This window comes from Panthera leo, chromosome D2 (assembly GCF_018350215.1).
Source record: "Panthera leo isolate Ple1 chromosome D2, P.leo_Ple1_pat1.1, whole genome shotgun sequence".
In the NCBI taxonomy this organism is placed as follows: domain Eukaryota; kingdom Metazoa; phylum Chordata; class Mammalia; order Carnivora; family Felidae; genus Panthera; species Panthera leo.
This window is the reverse complement of record NC_056689.1, coordinates 38,981,166-38,996,054: the sequence shown is the minus strand read 5'-3', so window position 1 is coordinate 38,996,054 and position 14,889 is coordinate 38,981,166. Positions and strand designations below refer to the sequence as shown.

The following is a 14,889-nucleotide window of genomic DNA, read 5'->3' as shown; positions in this document are numbered from 1 at the left end:
CTAGTTGGAGATACTTTGGAACAGGGTAATAGTATCTCTTTTTAGCATGATCCGACCCAGTTGGTTTCTCGACTTTGTTTTAGAATGAGTCTGTCTGCATTATCTAACACAAAGTTCATACACTCATCAAAACCAATGATAGAGCCCTCTCTCTGAATTTACTTGCTCATAAGGCCACACTGGAATCCAAGATACATTTTGCAAGTATCTGAAGATGAGGTTGATGGGCTCTATGATTACCTTGTACATTTTGTGACCCCGGGCCATGGTGCACCATGGTGAAAGCTGACAAAGACCACACACAATACTGTGTAGTTTTTTTTAAAGCTTATGGTGGGAAAGGGTTGTCTAACTATGATATAAAACACAAAAGTCATAAAAGGACATTAAAAAGAAATACTGGTAAACTGTATTATATAAAAATTTTATTTTATTTTTTATTTTTTTTTAAATTTTTTTTAACGTTCATTTATTTTTGAGACAGAGAGAGACAGAGCATGAATGGGGGAGGGTCAGAGAGAGGGAGACACAGAATCTGAAACAGGCTCCAGGCTCTGAGCTGTCCGCACAGAGCTGGACGCGGGGCTCGAACTCACGGACCGCGAGATCGTGACCTGAGCCGAAGTCGGCCGCTTAACCGACTGAGCCACCCAGGCGCCCCTGTATTATATAAAAATTTTAAATTCAATGTTGAAATTACTATAAGCAGACTAAAAAGACAATGATGAAACTGGGATAAATATATGGAATTCATAACATAGACAAAGGGGAACGTCCTTAATATGTAAAGAACTCCCACAATTCAATAAGGAAAAGCTTTACAACACAACAGAAAAAGGAGTGAATGATATTAATATCTAGGTCACAGAAAAGGAAATACAAGTAGTTCCGGATATTTTAAAAGATACTAAATCTCACTCATAATAAAATACATTAAAGTTCTACTCAGAAAACAATTTCCCACCTGTAGTTGAGGAAACCACCTAAGAGTTTTATAACACAATCTGGAACTTGTGTGAGGGGAAAGGCATTTTTACATACTGCTGTTGAGAGTGAACATTGGAGCCACCTCTATAACTCAATTTGGCATTATCAATCAAGATTGCAAATGCGTATAGCCTCTGACCCAGAAATACAGATATATTCTGATTCACGCAAGTAATATACAGACAAGGTTTTTCACTGCAGCTTTATCTGTGACGGCATATCATAAAATATTATGCAGCTGTCAAATGAAGAGAAGGAGGAAGTACTTTTATGTGCTGATATGGAAAGATCTCTAAAAACTGAGTGGAGAAAAATAAAGTGTAACACAAACCGTGAGATCATGACCTGAGCCAAGGTCGGATGCTTAACCGACTGAGCCACCCCAGGTGCCCCTAAAATTTCTAATATTTCAAACACATTTCACAGTGTCTCAGACTCAGGTGTTATAAGGCAAGGCAAATGAATTTCATTTCATGTTAAGTTTGTGGCTAACGTTTGTAACGAAACAGAATGTATGCATGTTTCTCGGCTGTTATATGAATGAAATAACTCTCGAAATGTGTACCGGAGCATACATTTTTGTTCTGCCTGTGTTTTTTCCCTCAACTTTCGCATTTACTCCTCAAATAAGCCAGCACTCCTTTTACTAATGGTTACATTTGCAAATGCAAATCCGTGTTTAACAAACGTTACATTGTTATACTGAAGAATTTTATTTTTCAAGTTATGTTTTATAGTTGACCAGCTTGAAAATAATTTCTGGGATCTTTAGGTAACTTGAAGCCTTGGACTGATTGATTTGATTAGTGGATATTCACTGGGCACATAGATTATTTCTAAGCAAAATGGGATACGGAGGCATGCAAACTAAGCATAATTTAAGTTTATATTCTTTTGCTTCTTCTTTCATATGCTACAGGTAGCCTCTATCTTTGGGTCTCTTAATGCACCTGTTCCTTTTCGCCACTTGGAGAAGCTGTACTATTGGGATACCCATGACCACAGAAAATTGCGTTTGAGTACTCATGAATTCTGCTCATCTGCTGAAATGCCAATGGGTGACAGTGGGTAGTCACGAGTATCTCTCTGTGAAATGGAAGTCACTTTGCTTAAAAGTTATCATCGATGAGCATGATTGACACTATGCTTAACAGTAATAGTTTCAAAGAAAGACAACTGTGTGTGCTTCTGTTTTCCCAGAAAAAGAGTAGTGTTTCCCTAAGGCACCAGTATTCACATTGGTTTTTTGGGGTTTTGTTTTTGTTTGTTTGTTTGTTTGGTGAAACTCCCTATACATTCTTCAAGCATTTTGGGGACACCGAACAGCTTTTCTTGTGTTAAAAATAGTGATATTTACTGCCTTGGACATTGAAATCGAAAAAGATTTTAACGCTTATTTAGTAATTCAGTTGAAAAAAGCAATAATGAATGCATCGCAAGTTAATAGCGTCTTAGCAACGTTAGGAGATTGGTTCTTACCTCATGGGTCCTCTGAGATCATTCCTAAAGAGTCAGTTTGTTGCAGGATATGAAAGAGCGTAATGAAAGACTTAACAGTGAAATTCATTTGCCTTGCTTTATAACACCTGAGTCTGAGACACTGTGAAATGTGTTTAAAATATTAGAAATTTTAGGGGCACCTGAGGTGGCTCAGTCGGTTAAGCAGCCGACCTTGGCTCAGGTCAGATCTCACGGTTTGTGGTTTCAAGCCCCACATCTGGCTCTGCGCTGACAGCAGGGAGCCTGCTTGGGATTTTCTCCCTTCCTCTCTCTCTGCCCCTCCCCGACTCAGGCTTCGCTTTCTCTCAAAATAAATAAAAATAAACTTAAAAAAAGATATTAGAAAATTTTTCTTAATTTTGATGGCCCCGTTTCCTTGGTTTCCTGGTCTATTGTTACCCATTATATGAAGGGTTATTCTTTTTCCCATGTGATCTGCCTAGAGAGTAAAGACTCTCAGTTTTACCAGAATAATGATCTGATTTTTATGTTGATGTTATTACGCCTTTAATTATTTAAGAAAACAAGGTTTCTTACTTAGGAGGGTGCTAAGTGTGCTTTACAGTCATGTCACTTTCTGCATTTATTCTTAAATGTTTTATTGTCACTTTCAAGTAGATACACGAGTATTTCCCACGTACCCGTGATCCTACCTTAAGTGTTCAAATCTCCTGACAACTTTGGATTTTTGCCTTCCTCAGATCAATCCTAAACATAAAACGAAATAAAATTATAATGATATCTGAGATTTCCCAGACAGCCCAAGGAAAATCACAAGAGATTTGTTATTTCCCCTTATAAAAAGGGAGGTGCCAGAAATAATTAGATCTATTTGATACATTACTATTGATGAAGTTGCATGGGAAGGGATGGAATTATTTTTGATCGAAAGAGGAGGAAACTATAGGAAATTTTCTTTCCGTGGAAAACTATGCATTGGCTGTAGTATCCCCTTCTGCATTCTGGTTTTGATTTCATGGGGGTTGTTTTGCAATTCTGTAAAATGTAGGTAACTGACAGCAACAGAAAAATAATTCTTGTTTTTAGACATGCACATGACCAAAACAGGTTTCCACCCTGGAAGAAGCTGGTTTGGCCTTCATTCATGCATTTGTTGTAATATTCCTTTACTTCTACACCTTTGTGCTTTTGGACTTCTCCTTTGGACCAATTATAATTTGCTTTGTTCCCTTATTGAATCAGTGAAATAAAATCCTTAACACATGTTTGCATTATATCTGTTTGAGAGTCACTATTTTACCTTTTTTTTTTTTAAATGTATCTCTTTATTATTTTTTTAAATGTTTATTTATTTTTGAGAGAAAGAGAGAGCACGAGTAGGAGAAGGCCAAAGAGAGAGGGAAACACAGAATCTGAAGCAGGCTCCAGGTTCTGAGCTGTCAGCACAGAGCCTGGTGTGGGGCTCGAAGTCACGAACCATGAGATCATGACCTGAGCCAAAGTCGGACACTTAACCGACTGAGCCACCCAGGCGCCCCAAAAATGTATCTTTTAATAATGCATTGAACAGAAGCCCTACTCATCACAATTCATTACAAAAATGAAAGCTTTAGGCATTTGAGTTTGATTCTTTCCCTAATGCTAGTTGAGAAAACCTGGATGGTGGAAACTGAAAGATCAGTAGCTGACATTGACCTTCACCATGTAATCTGGCCCCTCCCCAGCATGGGGTTGCCTTGGGCAAGTCACTTCCTTTCCCTACACCTCCCCACCCTTCTAGTTGGGTGGGTCTAAAATAATCCCTTCCCACCCTACAGCACCAGACAGGACTGGATCAAGCATCTTCGCCCTGGAAGGCTAGCATCAAACACATACGGTTTAGGGGTGCCCAGGTGGCCCAGTTAGTTAAGCATCTAACTTGATTTCGCTCAGGTAGTGATCTCATGGTTCGTGGGATCGAGCCCTGTGTTGGGCTCTGTGTTGAGAGCACAGAGCCTACTTGGGATTCTCTCTCTCCCTCTCTCTTTGCCCTCCCCCTCCCCCTTTCTTTCTCTAAGTAAATAAATAAACATTAAAAAAAGAACGTGTGTAGTTTAGATGTCAGTATGCAGGTGGGGGCCAGATTAGAGGCGATAAACGTTAATACCAATTTACATGAGCTTTCAATTATTGCCCTCAGGTTTTTTCAGCTGGGATTAAGTGAAAGAATTAAACTCTCAAGTGCCTAAAGTTTAGAGATTGGTCCTATTCTATTCAGTTAATGGGGTTGCTCCAGCAGCTGAGCTGAAATGAAGGCAACATGAAGATTTTTAAAAACGTTTTACTGAAGTATGTTCATCTTAAGACTGGAACACACCCATGTGACCAGCACCCAGACTGAACTGCAGAACAGTACCGGCACCTGAGGAGTCCCTCATTTTTTTTTTTTTATTTTTTTAAACGTTTATTTATTTTTGAGACAGAGAGAGACAGAGCATGAACGGGGGAGGGTCAGAGAGAGGGAGACACAGAATCTGAAACAGGCTCCAGGCTCTGAGCTGTCAGCACAGAGCCTGATGCGGGGCTCGAACTCACGGACCGCGAGATCATGACCTGAGCCAAAGTTGGCTGCTTAACCGACTGAGCCACCCAGGTGCCCCAGGCGTCCCTCATTTTTACAGCCACTTGCCAGCACCAGCCCACATGAGAGTAACTCAATACCCAGTTCTCACAGCATGGGTTAATTTTGCCTGTTTTTGTACTTCGTATAAAGTGAATCATACAGATTTTTTGGTGAATATTTCTTTTCATTAATTATACTTCTGTAAGATTCAGCCTTGCTGCTGGATACAGGTGTGCTGTTTCAAAGGGGCGATTACACCCCAATATTTATAGCAGCACTATTGACAAGAGGCTAAGTACGGAAAGAGCCCAAATGTCCATCGATGGATGAATGGATAAAGAAGATGTGGTATATATATATATTATATACACACACACACACACACACACACACACACACAATGGAGTATTACTCGGCAATCAAAAAGAATGAAATCTTGCCATTTGCAACAACATGGATGGAACTAGAGGGAATTATGCTAAGTGAAGCTCGAGAAAAACCAATATCATATGACTTCACTCATATGAGGACTTTAAGAATCAAAACAGATGGGGAGGAGGTGGTGCCTGGGTGGCTCAGTCGATTGAGCGACTGACTTCGGCTCAGGTCATGATCTCACAGTTTGTGAGTACGAGCCCCGCGTCGGACTCTGTGCTGACAGCTCGGAGCCTGGAGCCTGCTTCGGATTCTGTGTCTCCCTCTCTCTCTGCCCCTCCCCCACTCATGCTCTCTCTCTGTCTCAGAAATAAATAAACATTTAAAAAAAATTAAAAAAAACAAACAGATGAGAGGCGCCTGGGTGGCTCAGTTGGTTGAGCGTTCGACTTCGGCTCAGGTCATGATATCACAGTTTGTGGGATCGAGCCCTGCATCAGGCTCTGTGCTGACCGCTTGTTCAGAGCCTGGAGCCTGCTTCAGATTCTGTGTCTCCTTCTCTCTCTGCCCCTCCTGCGCTCACGCTTTGTCTCACCCTGTTTCTCAAAAATAAATAAATGTAAAAAAAAAAAAAAAAAAAAAGACACAAAACAGATGAACATAAGGGAAGGGAAGCAAAAAGAATATAAAAACAGGGAGGGGGCCAAAACAGAAGAGACTCATAAATATGGAGAACAAACTGAGGGTTACAGGGGGGTTGTGGGAGGGGGATGGGCTAAATGGGTAAGGGGCACTAAGGAATCTACTCCTGAAATCATCATTGCACTATATGCTAACTAACTTGGATGTAAGTTAAAATAAATAAATAAATAAATTTTTAAAAAGGAAGAAAAAAAGATTCATCCCTGTTGTTACATGTGGGGTAGATCTGTCCCTGATGTAGTCAGCTGTCGATTGTAATTTGGGTAGATTCCATTCCAGGGCTATTGTGATAGTGCAGCTCTCTTGATATTGCTGTCCACGTCTTTTCGTGGCCACGCATTTCCATTAGGTATATACCTGTGAGTGGAGGTCCTAGATCACATTTATTTCTGCATCTTTCGATCTGCATATGTATTTAAAAAAAAAAACAAACTTGAATTCATGCTGATCTCTCCAATTCTGATCGAACAGAACAGGGCCCATGTTATCCTTCCCCCTTTCCTTATTTGTAATTCTTTTCTTTGAGAAATCTAGCTCCCATTAAATACAATATATTTACTTATTTGCTCAATCCTAGGATACCCATAACATAGCTTCAGAATTGCTAACCCACAGTCCTTAGTCCTGTCTGCTGAGACGGCCTAGAAGCAGTGACACCCCAGTAGCAATGAGCACACCCAGCACTCAGATGTTAGTTTCTAAATACCATTCTCCAAAAAAAGGAACCAGGGTTCCTTGGAGAAATGACCGAGTCTGGGGGCGGGGGGGTGGGCCATGGGACTACAAGATGAGCCTGAAACATCCTGTGGTCTCAGGAAGTATGGAAGTGCTCAGAATAGAATAGGAGTATTTCAAAAGGACACAGGGGTCATCCTGAAGATGCTCTTAATCGCCATATCTGGGACAATGTGAGAAACAAAACAAATAATGTTTGTAATGGATTAGAAGCCACAGAATAAAAGAAATATCCACGAGTCCATACTTAAATAAACAACTGAATAAGTCACTAAATGGGAGAGAAGGGAGAGCCCTTCTATACACTTGGATTTCAACTCATAAATGTAGAAGGAATTATGGAGGTGGAAAATCACCTTTGGAAAACCAACGGTAATAAATACTGCAGATAAGAGTCAGCAATGAACGCTAAAATTACTGGGTTGAAAGTATGATGAGAAATAGATTTATATAGTCTCAGAGCATCTCCACATAAGGTACTTACTAATTACAAAAGGAAATGCAGTAATTTTAGAGTGGAGAAACCTGGCACACAACACCTTTACCACAGCATCCTTCAAAGTTAACAGTACAAGTAATGAGACAGCAATATCACATGTGCCTTCTGGTCTGATGCACTGGGAAGGATGCAGTAGCACTTCTGTGGGGTGCTCACCAAAAATGCACAACTTCAGGGGTGCCTGGGTGGCTCCGTCTGTTGGGCGTCCGACTCCGGCTCAGGTCATGATCTCTCCGTCCATGAGTTCGAGCCCCTCATCGGGCTCTGTGCTGACAGCTCGGAGCCTGGAGCCCGCTTCAGATTCTGTGTCTCTCTTTCTCTCTGCCTCTCCCCCATTCACACTCTGTCTCTCTCTCTCCCTCAAAAAAATAATAAACATTAAAAAAAAATTTTTTTTAAATGCATAACTTCAACCTCATCATGAGAAAACATCAGACCTAACTCCAGTTGAGGGACAGTCTGTAAAACAATTGGCCAATACTCTTCAAAAATGTCAAGGTTATGAAAGAAAACATAACTGACCCGGACTCATAAGAACCATCAAAGTTCTGAGACACAGGGAAAAAGAGCAGCTGTTTTAGATCTGTGGAATCCCGGACGGCATCCTGGACCAGAAAGAGAACAGTAGGGGGACAATTGGCAACATCTGAGTGAAGTTTATAGATTCTTTAATCCTATTGTATTGCTGCTAATTTCCTGGATTTGCTAATTCTTCTGTAGTCATACAAAATGTTAGTATTTGGGGAAGCTGGTAAAGCCTATACAAGAACTCACTGTATTATTTTTCTAAGTCTAAAATTATTCTGCAGCGCCTGAGTGCCTCAGTGGGTTAAATATCGGACTCTTGATTTTGGCTCGGGTCATGATCTTGTGGTTCGTGGAACTAAGACCCCATGTCGGGCTCAGCATTGACAGCACAGAGCCTGCTTGGGATTCTCTCTTTACCGCCACCCCCCCCCCCCCGCCCCAGCTTGCAATTTCTCTCTCAAAATAAATAAATAAACTTAAAATAAAATAAAATAATTTCAAAAGAAAAATATTTTTAAAGGAAGAAGAAAGGGATTGGGCACGACTGTGTCATCCTTTGGCCAAAATCCCTTCCAGCACCTCCGCCCATAGCACGAAAGCAGACTCTCCTGAGAGTGGCATTCAAGGCCCTCAGTAATCAAGCCAAACATTCCCCACCAATCTCGAAAGCATGAGGTGCTTGGGAGAAGCCTTATATGTTTAAAGATCACCTTCATGGGACCGTGACTCAGAACCGACCTCAGGAAGCAGCATCTGCTGTTGGCTCTTACTTGGTCAGCAGTTGACTTTCCTGACTCGCTGGGAATTTGAACTCCTTCCGAGGGCCTCCGCAGGCCTTTTAGGCATTGCTCACACACCCTTTCTATCCCCAAGAAACTCACGACACACAAATAAGGCCAGGAAACAACAGTGACAGGCTCAGGGACACTCGGAAAGCAGGTCAGAGGCTGGCAGGGGAATTCACACTTTCTGCAGTGAGGCAGGTGTTGCTGTGATCCCCTCTTTGCTGGTGAGCAAATTGAAGCTTAGAGAAAGGAGGGCATCTGCCTAAGGCTACATAGCCAGTGAGGGCAGAGTCAGGGCTTAAACCCGATGCCTTCCCTTGCTTACTGACGGATTCGAACTGAAATGCTTTGAATAGTTAGCCAGGCAGGGTCCTGAGACAGTCTACATTTTACCCCAACTCCAGCCTTGAGCAGCAAAATGAGATCTCCCTAGAAAGCAGTGCAGATAAGATTCTTAAAGAGCCAGGGTGATGCCAGCCGACTCCCCACCCACAAAGCCTCGGAGGATGCTGGAATAGAGCATCAACACATTCTTGGCAAATGTCACTGCCTCTTACGATGACCTGAATGGACACTGAGCAATGTGAATCTGTGTAAAATACCTCTGGGCAGGCGGGATTCCTTGCTAGACCCCACTCGGTGGGTCTCCTCCACTTTTAAATGTGGATTCATCACTTCAGAAAATGCCGGCTGGGAAAGTGTTCTTGCCAAGCTCCGGGATGGCCACAGAACCCATCTCCCAGAGTGGCAGCCGCAGTCACTGAGAAACGGAGCACATGGTGCTTCCAACGTGGTCGGGATCCGTGAACGTCAGCTCTCAGGGCTGTGATTATTGACATTATCATTATTTTTATTTTCTAATGCTTACTTTTGAGAGAGAGAGAGAGAGAGAGACAGAGCGTGAGTGGGGGAGGGGCAAAGAGAGAGAGAGGGAGACACAGAATCCGACACAGGCTCCAGGCTCTGAGATGTCAGTGGGGCTCAAACTCGGAATGACGAGATCATGACCTAGGCCGAGGTAGGATGCTTAACCGTTGACTGAGCCACCCAGGGCCCCTTGATATTATCAACGTTAAACCTCTACCCTCCCCCACTTCTCGGCCCCTTGGACTCAGCAGATCTTCCCTTCTTACAGAAAGATCTTCTTACATCTTTTCCTATCTGGGGAGATTCAGGACCGCATACCAGAAAGGGAGCAGAGTCAAAACCAAAAAGTTCTAGGGTGGGGGAAATGGGTGACGGACATTGAGGAGGACGCTTGTTGCGATGAGCAACGGGGGTTGTACGTGAGTGAGGAGTCACGGGATTCTACTCCTGAAGCCAAGACTACACTGTATGTTAGCCAACGTGACAGTCAAAAAAAGTTCTGAAATTTCAGCTTGTCGATCCTACCCCCCCCACCCCCCCACTGCTATCTAACCCCCAACCTCGGCAGACATCCATGGCCACGCCCCACCACCCCACTGGGTTGCTTCCTCTGACCTCGTCTTGCATGGCCCTGGGCTAGTAGCCTGCTCCATCTATGCTGAGAGGAGGCGGCCTGGCCCACCAGCATTGAGGGCTCTCCTGGAATGGGTCTTGCTTGTGCCCAGACAAGAAGACGAGGAGCCTTTGTGAGGCCCAGCTCTGACACTTCTAGCTCCTGAGACCCTTTCCGTTGGGCTGTCCCTCCCCCTCCCCCCTCCCCCCAGCCCCCCAGAGATGGCCCCTTGCTTTGGTTTTGGGCTGGGAGAGCAAGCCTCTGCCTGACTCCCCTCCCATCGTCCCGGAGCGCAGCCGGGTGGGGGCCCGTGCCCGGTTGCCTGTGGAGGCGTGGGCTCCCTGGGAGCAAATCCCCACATTTCTACATGGTATGTGTCTAACCTTGGGCCACTTCTTAACCTCCCTAAGCCTCATATTGCGAATCTTGACGCTATCTGCCAGAGTGACGGTAGCATTAAATGAAAAACTCTGCAAGTTACAGCATTCCATTGACACAGGATGCTATGCATGTTCCCCTAATGGCCAAGAACTTGCCGCCAAGAACTTGCCGCTCGGAGCCCTCAAATACCCTGTTTGCCCTCTACTCGCCCACCTCCCTCCAGACTTCCTAACTCCCTGCTCACCTGGGGCCTGAGAGTCAAGAGGCCTAATATCACACAAGAGCATGGATTGTAACATCAGATCTACCTGGCTTTCGAGCTGAGATCTGCCCCTCTCTGACTTTAACCAAATACATCTTATTTGAAAAATGGGGATAAGGATACTCACCTTATAGGTTTATTGGTACTAGGATTAAATGAGATAACCCACGGACGGCCTTTGCCCAATACCAGGTTCCAAGAAGCTTAGCAGATAACAGAGTAACAACACATAATGATACTTATTGTCATTAGTCCAGCTGGCCACCAACTTGCTTTGAGACCTGAAATATGGTTGACATATTTCCCTAGTTCCTGGCACTTTCCCTAGTTCCTGCCAGTTTCTTCTATTTTTTGTTTTATTGCCCATTTCTGGAGAAGGTCAGAAGGAGGATATTAACAAACGATGACCTTAATATCATCTGGCCCAGAAGTTTTCCTTTGCGTGTTGTAGGCTGATTTCCGTCGGTATGCGGAAATAAATTGATTTCCAGACACTTAAGTCAATCCAGCCAGTTCATGGAATCATTTGAGTTGCCCTTCTAAGGATTTTCTAAGAAAGCAATGGACCCTTCTACTATTGGCAATATTTTGTCCCCTTCACAATGCCTCTTCGTTTGTGTTTCGTTGCATGGATCACGCTAAGGATAGCTAATAGTGACTCACGTTGCCTCTTTACCTCATTCCTGGCTTAACAAGGAATGCCTCTCTCCTCTCTCCTGTACGTACGCGTCAACTATTTTTGTGAGGTAAAAGTAGCTATCTTGTTAAGGCAATATCCCTTTATTTTCTTTATTTCTACCTCTTAGAGTTTGTTGTTGTTGTTTAGTCTGGGAAGGCTGTTTAATTTCACCAAATAATAGTTTCAGTGTTCGTTGAAATGATACGGTTATTTGATTTTTGTTTCTTTGACCTTATGACAGACACGATGGCTAGAGATTTTTCTGGAACTCCACTTGGGAATGAATAGCTATTTAATTTTGTGTTCCAATTAGTGGCTAAAGGATGGGGGACACAAGAAGGAGCATTAGGCTGCTTAGATGCCCATTCAGGAAAATATTTAAGTTTGAATCTTTCTTTGCAACCACATTAAAATTCTAGATGGATCAGAGATTATACCTTTAAAAAAGTTTTAGACTAGTTGGCAAAAAAAATATTGGAGAATATTTTTTATAGTCTTGATATGAGGAATCACAAGCAAGTTGTAAAATCTAGAAGCCATAAAAGAAAATCCTGAGAGATTTGGTCACCTAACTATCTAAAACTTCTGTATGATGAAAGACACCACAGAGAAAGTTAAAGACTTGGGAAGAATGGAAAGAAACATTGCCAACATACGTAACAGGCATTGGATTAATAATCAGAATATGTCAAAAGAGGAAAATAGAAAAAAGTATTTGACTAGGCAAACAAATACTAAATAGCATGTAAACGAAAATAGTAAGGTAATATTTTTCATCGTCAAACTGTCCAAGTTTTAAAAGTTGTTTCCAGCGTTGCGAAATGTGCATGGCTAGCTAGATCTAGGACTTCAGCGGTATTTTAGGTCAACAAGTATTTTATGTAAACGGCGCCCCCTGCAGCCCAACTGCCTTAACTACATGGAACGTTAGTTCCATTAACTACAATGGAATTGGGTGCCCCTTGGAGTCAGGCTCTGAATGCCTGCCTCCTCCCTCCGGCTGAGTGTCAGTTTTCGCATAACCAGTAAAATGTGACAGGCCCTCTAACTCAATGATTCCTTTTCCAGGAATCTAGCCTTTCAGAAATATATGAGTATGTAACGTGGGCGTAAAGATACACGCAAAAGGATGCTCATTGAAGCTTGCTTTATATTGGGGAAAAACAGGAAAGAAAGTACATGTCCTTCGACAGAGGGCTGTCTGCACAAATAAGGGGGCATCCGTTCGTGACATATTTTGCAACTCTTCAAAGGGATGAAGTGGATTTCTGTGTACTAACAGAATGATCTTCAAGGTTTAATGTTCTGACTGAGGTGAACATGAATGTGAAAGCAAATCCCCCAGATATCTATTATTCATTCCCATGTACGTACGTTTGCATCTGAAAATGCATAGGCAAGGAGCTGGAAGAGTCCACCAGGCTGACAGAAGTGGACTGGAATGGCTGCGCCAGGGAGGGTGGTGACAGAGAGGACTATCAGCTTTCACTCTACCTGTTCTATGTGCGACTCTACCACAACCAGAAAGTATAGTACATGTGTTGTTTTTCTCTGCGACTTCAACACCTTAAGTCCCCCCACTTGGCCCGAGCTTCGAGAATCCCTGTGGGTTCGGCTGTTCTTTGACACCTTCCCACCTGGCTAAACTACTGAGGAATGTCCTGCGGAAGCGGGAGACATTGTTGTTGGCATTCTGAAATAGATTTTTCTGAGCCGGCTCATCCGGGCATCCTAATCCCCATGAGAGCTTTCTAAAAATTTAGATCCAAGTCTCTGTGCAAGATCTGCTGATTCAGAACAGGAATTTCTGTGCTGTGGCTATTATCTGGAGGAGGAAGTGACGGGTGAGGGTCCCTGGGTAGTGTGGTGGCTGTATGGGACAGCCACAGGTGGGAAGGAGAAGGCAGAGACGCAGCCTGGATCTGCGAGGGCTCCAGTGACCCCCAGTGGAGACACCTGATGGATAAAGGTGTGCTCTCGGGCCAGCGTAGCCAGGCCAGGCCCTCAAAGCTGTGCAGAACTGATGGTAGGACTGCAGCCTTCATTTCTTGTTTTCGCTAAAAGTTAGCTTTTCTTGCACTTTTTGGGTGGGTGCTATTGTGTTCTAAACTGGAGGGAAGGTGGAGAGTTGAAGTTCACCCAAAAACTCACCTGGGTTTGCTTAGATGGAGAAAGAAAACCCGGCTCTCGGGGACAATGTGTAAGTATATCCTTATTTAAGGATAAATAAATAAACTCCGGCCTGCAGAGGCAGTAGAAGTGGATTCAAATCCTGACTCCGCATTTATCAGCCACGTGACTGTCGCAAGGTTCTTAACCTCTCTGAGCCTCAATATCTTGATCTGCAGAATGGATGTAACGATGTGCTCCTCCTGGAGTTGCAGTGAAGATTGGAGAGGTTGTGTGTGTAGAAGCGAATCAATCAAAGCTGAGCTGCGGCTTATTAATATTACGGCAGTTCCTAGACCATGAACTCCTGGAGGCAGACATACGTGATGCCGAGAATTTTTTCTCTCCTCCCTTCTCCAGAGTTTACCTAACACTAATCTAGTACAGACCTTAAGTGTTTGCTGAACACTGATTCTGATTTTGATCCTATTAGGGCTCTGGGTCTCTCCTTGCGATGAAGCCATTTCACAAGTCTGTGTGTTACAGAGAGCAGTGCAAAATAATTGTTGTCTACAGACAGGGAAACTATTCCTGTTATAGGTTCAATTCTCCGTCTCCGTGTGGAAGAAGCCGGTCTCACCTCCACCTGTGCCTTCTTGCCGATATTCCAGACCCATGTCTGTTCTTTGGACTGGGTGTCACCTCTTACTGGTTCCCTCCTTAATCGTGAGTGAAATAAAATCTTCAGCACATGCTCACTTTACATCTGTATGAAAGTCACGATTTTACCTTTTTCTGCAAAGTATCTTTTAACACTTGCTCTTACCTGTTAGCAGAACAGGAAGTTTCTATGAAAGGCAGACCCCACCACTGAGACTCTCAGGGTCCCTGTCCCCTTGCAGTTAATTACGAATTAAAATGCGTAGGTGGACGGATGAAAGCCTCCACACTCGGTGCGTTCGGGGTTCGGGAACTGGGGGTGACACCGGGGAAGCCTCGGTCTGCGGGTCTGAGATGGGCTCCCGCGAATGCCCGGGCCGGGGAGCGGTGGCCCCGGGGTGGGGGTGGGGGTGGGGGGCAGCCCTCGCCCCTCCCGCCCTCCTGCGCCCGGGCCCCCGGGCGCCGCAGGGAAGGGGGGCGGCGGCCCCCGGCTGGGGAGGCGCCCGGGGTTGGCACGCCGACCCCTCCGCCCGCGGGGTCTCTGGAGGGGGCGGGTCGCGCGAGCCGGAGAGCCCGGAGCCGCCCAGGAATCTTGGCTCGGGCTGCGAGCATTTCCTGCGGGCGGGCCGGCGCGGGCCCGGGGG

The 14,889-nt window shown here is 44.1% G+C and overlaps 1 pseudogene; it reads right to left on the bottom strand.

Annotated features, from left to right (window-relative positions):
- On the bottom strand, positions 1-267 carry LOC122201810 (annotated as a pseudogene).
- Positions 268-14,889: the final 14,622 nt, after the last annotated feature.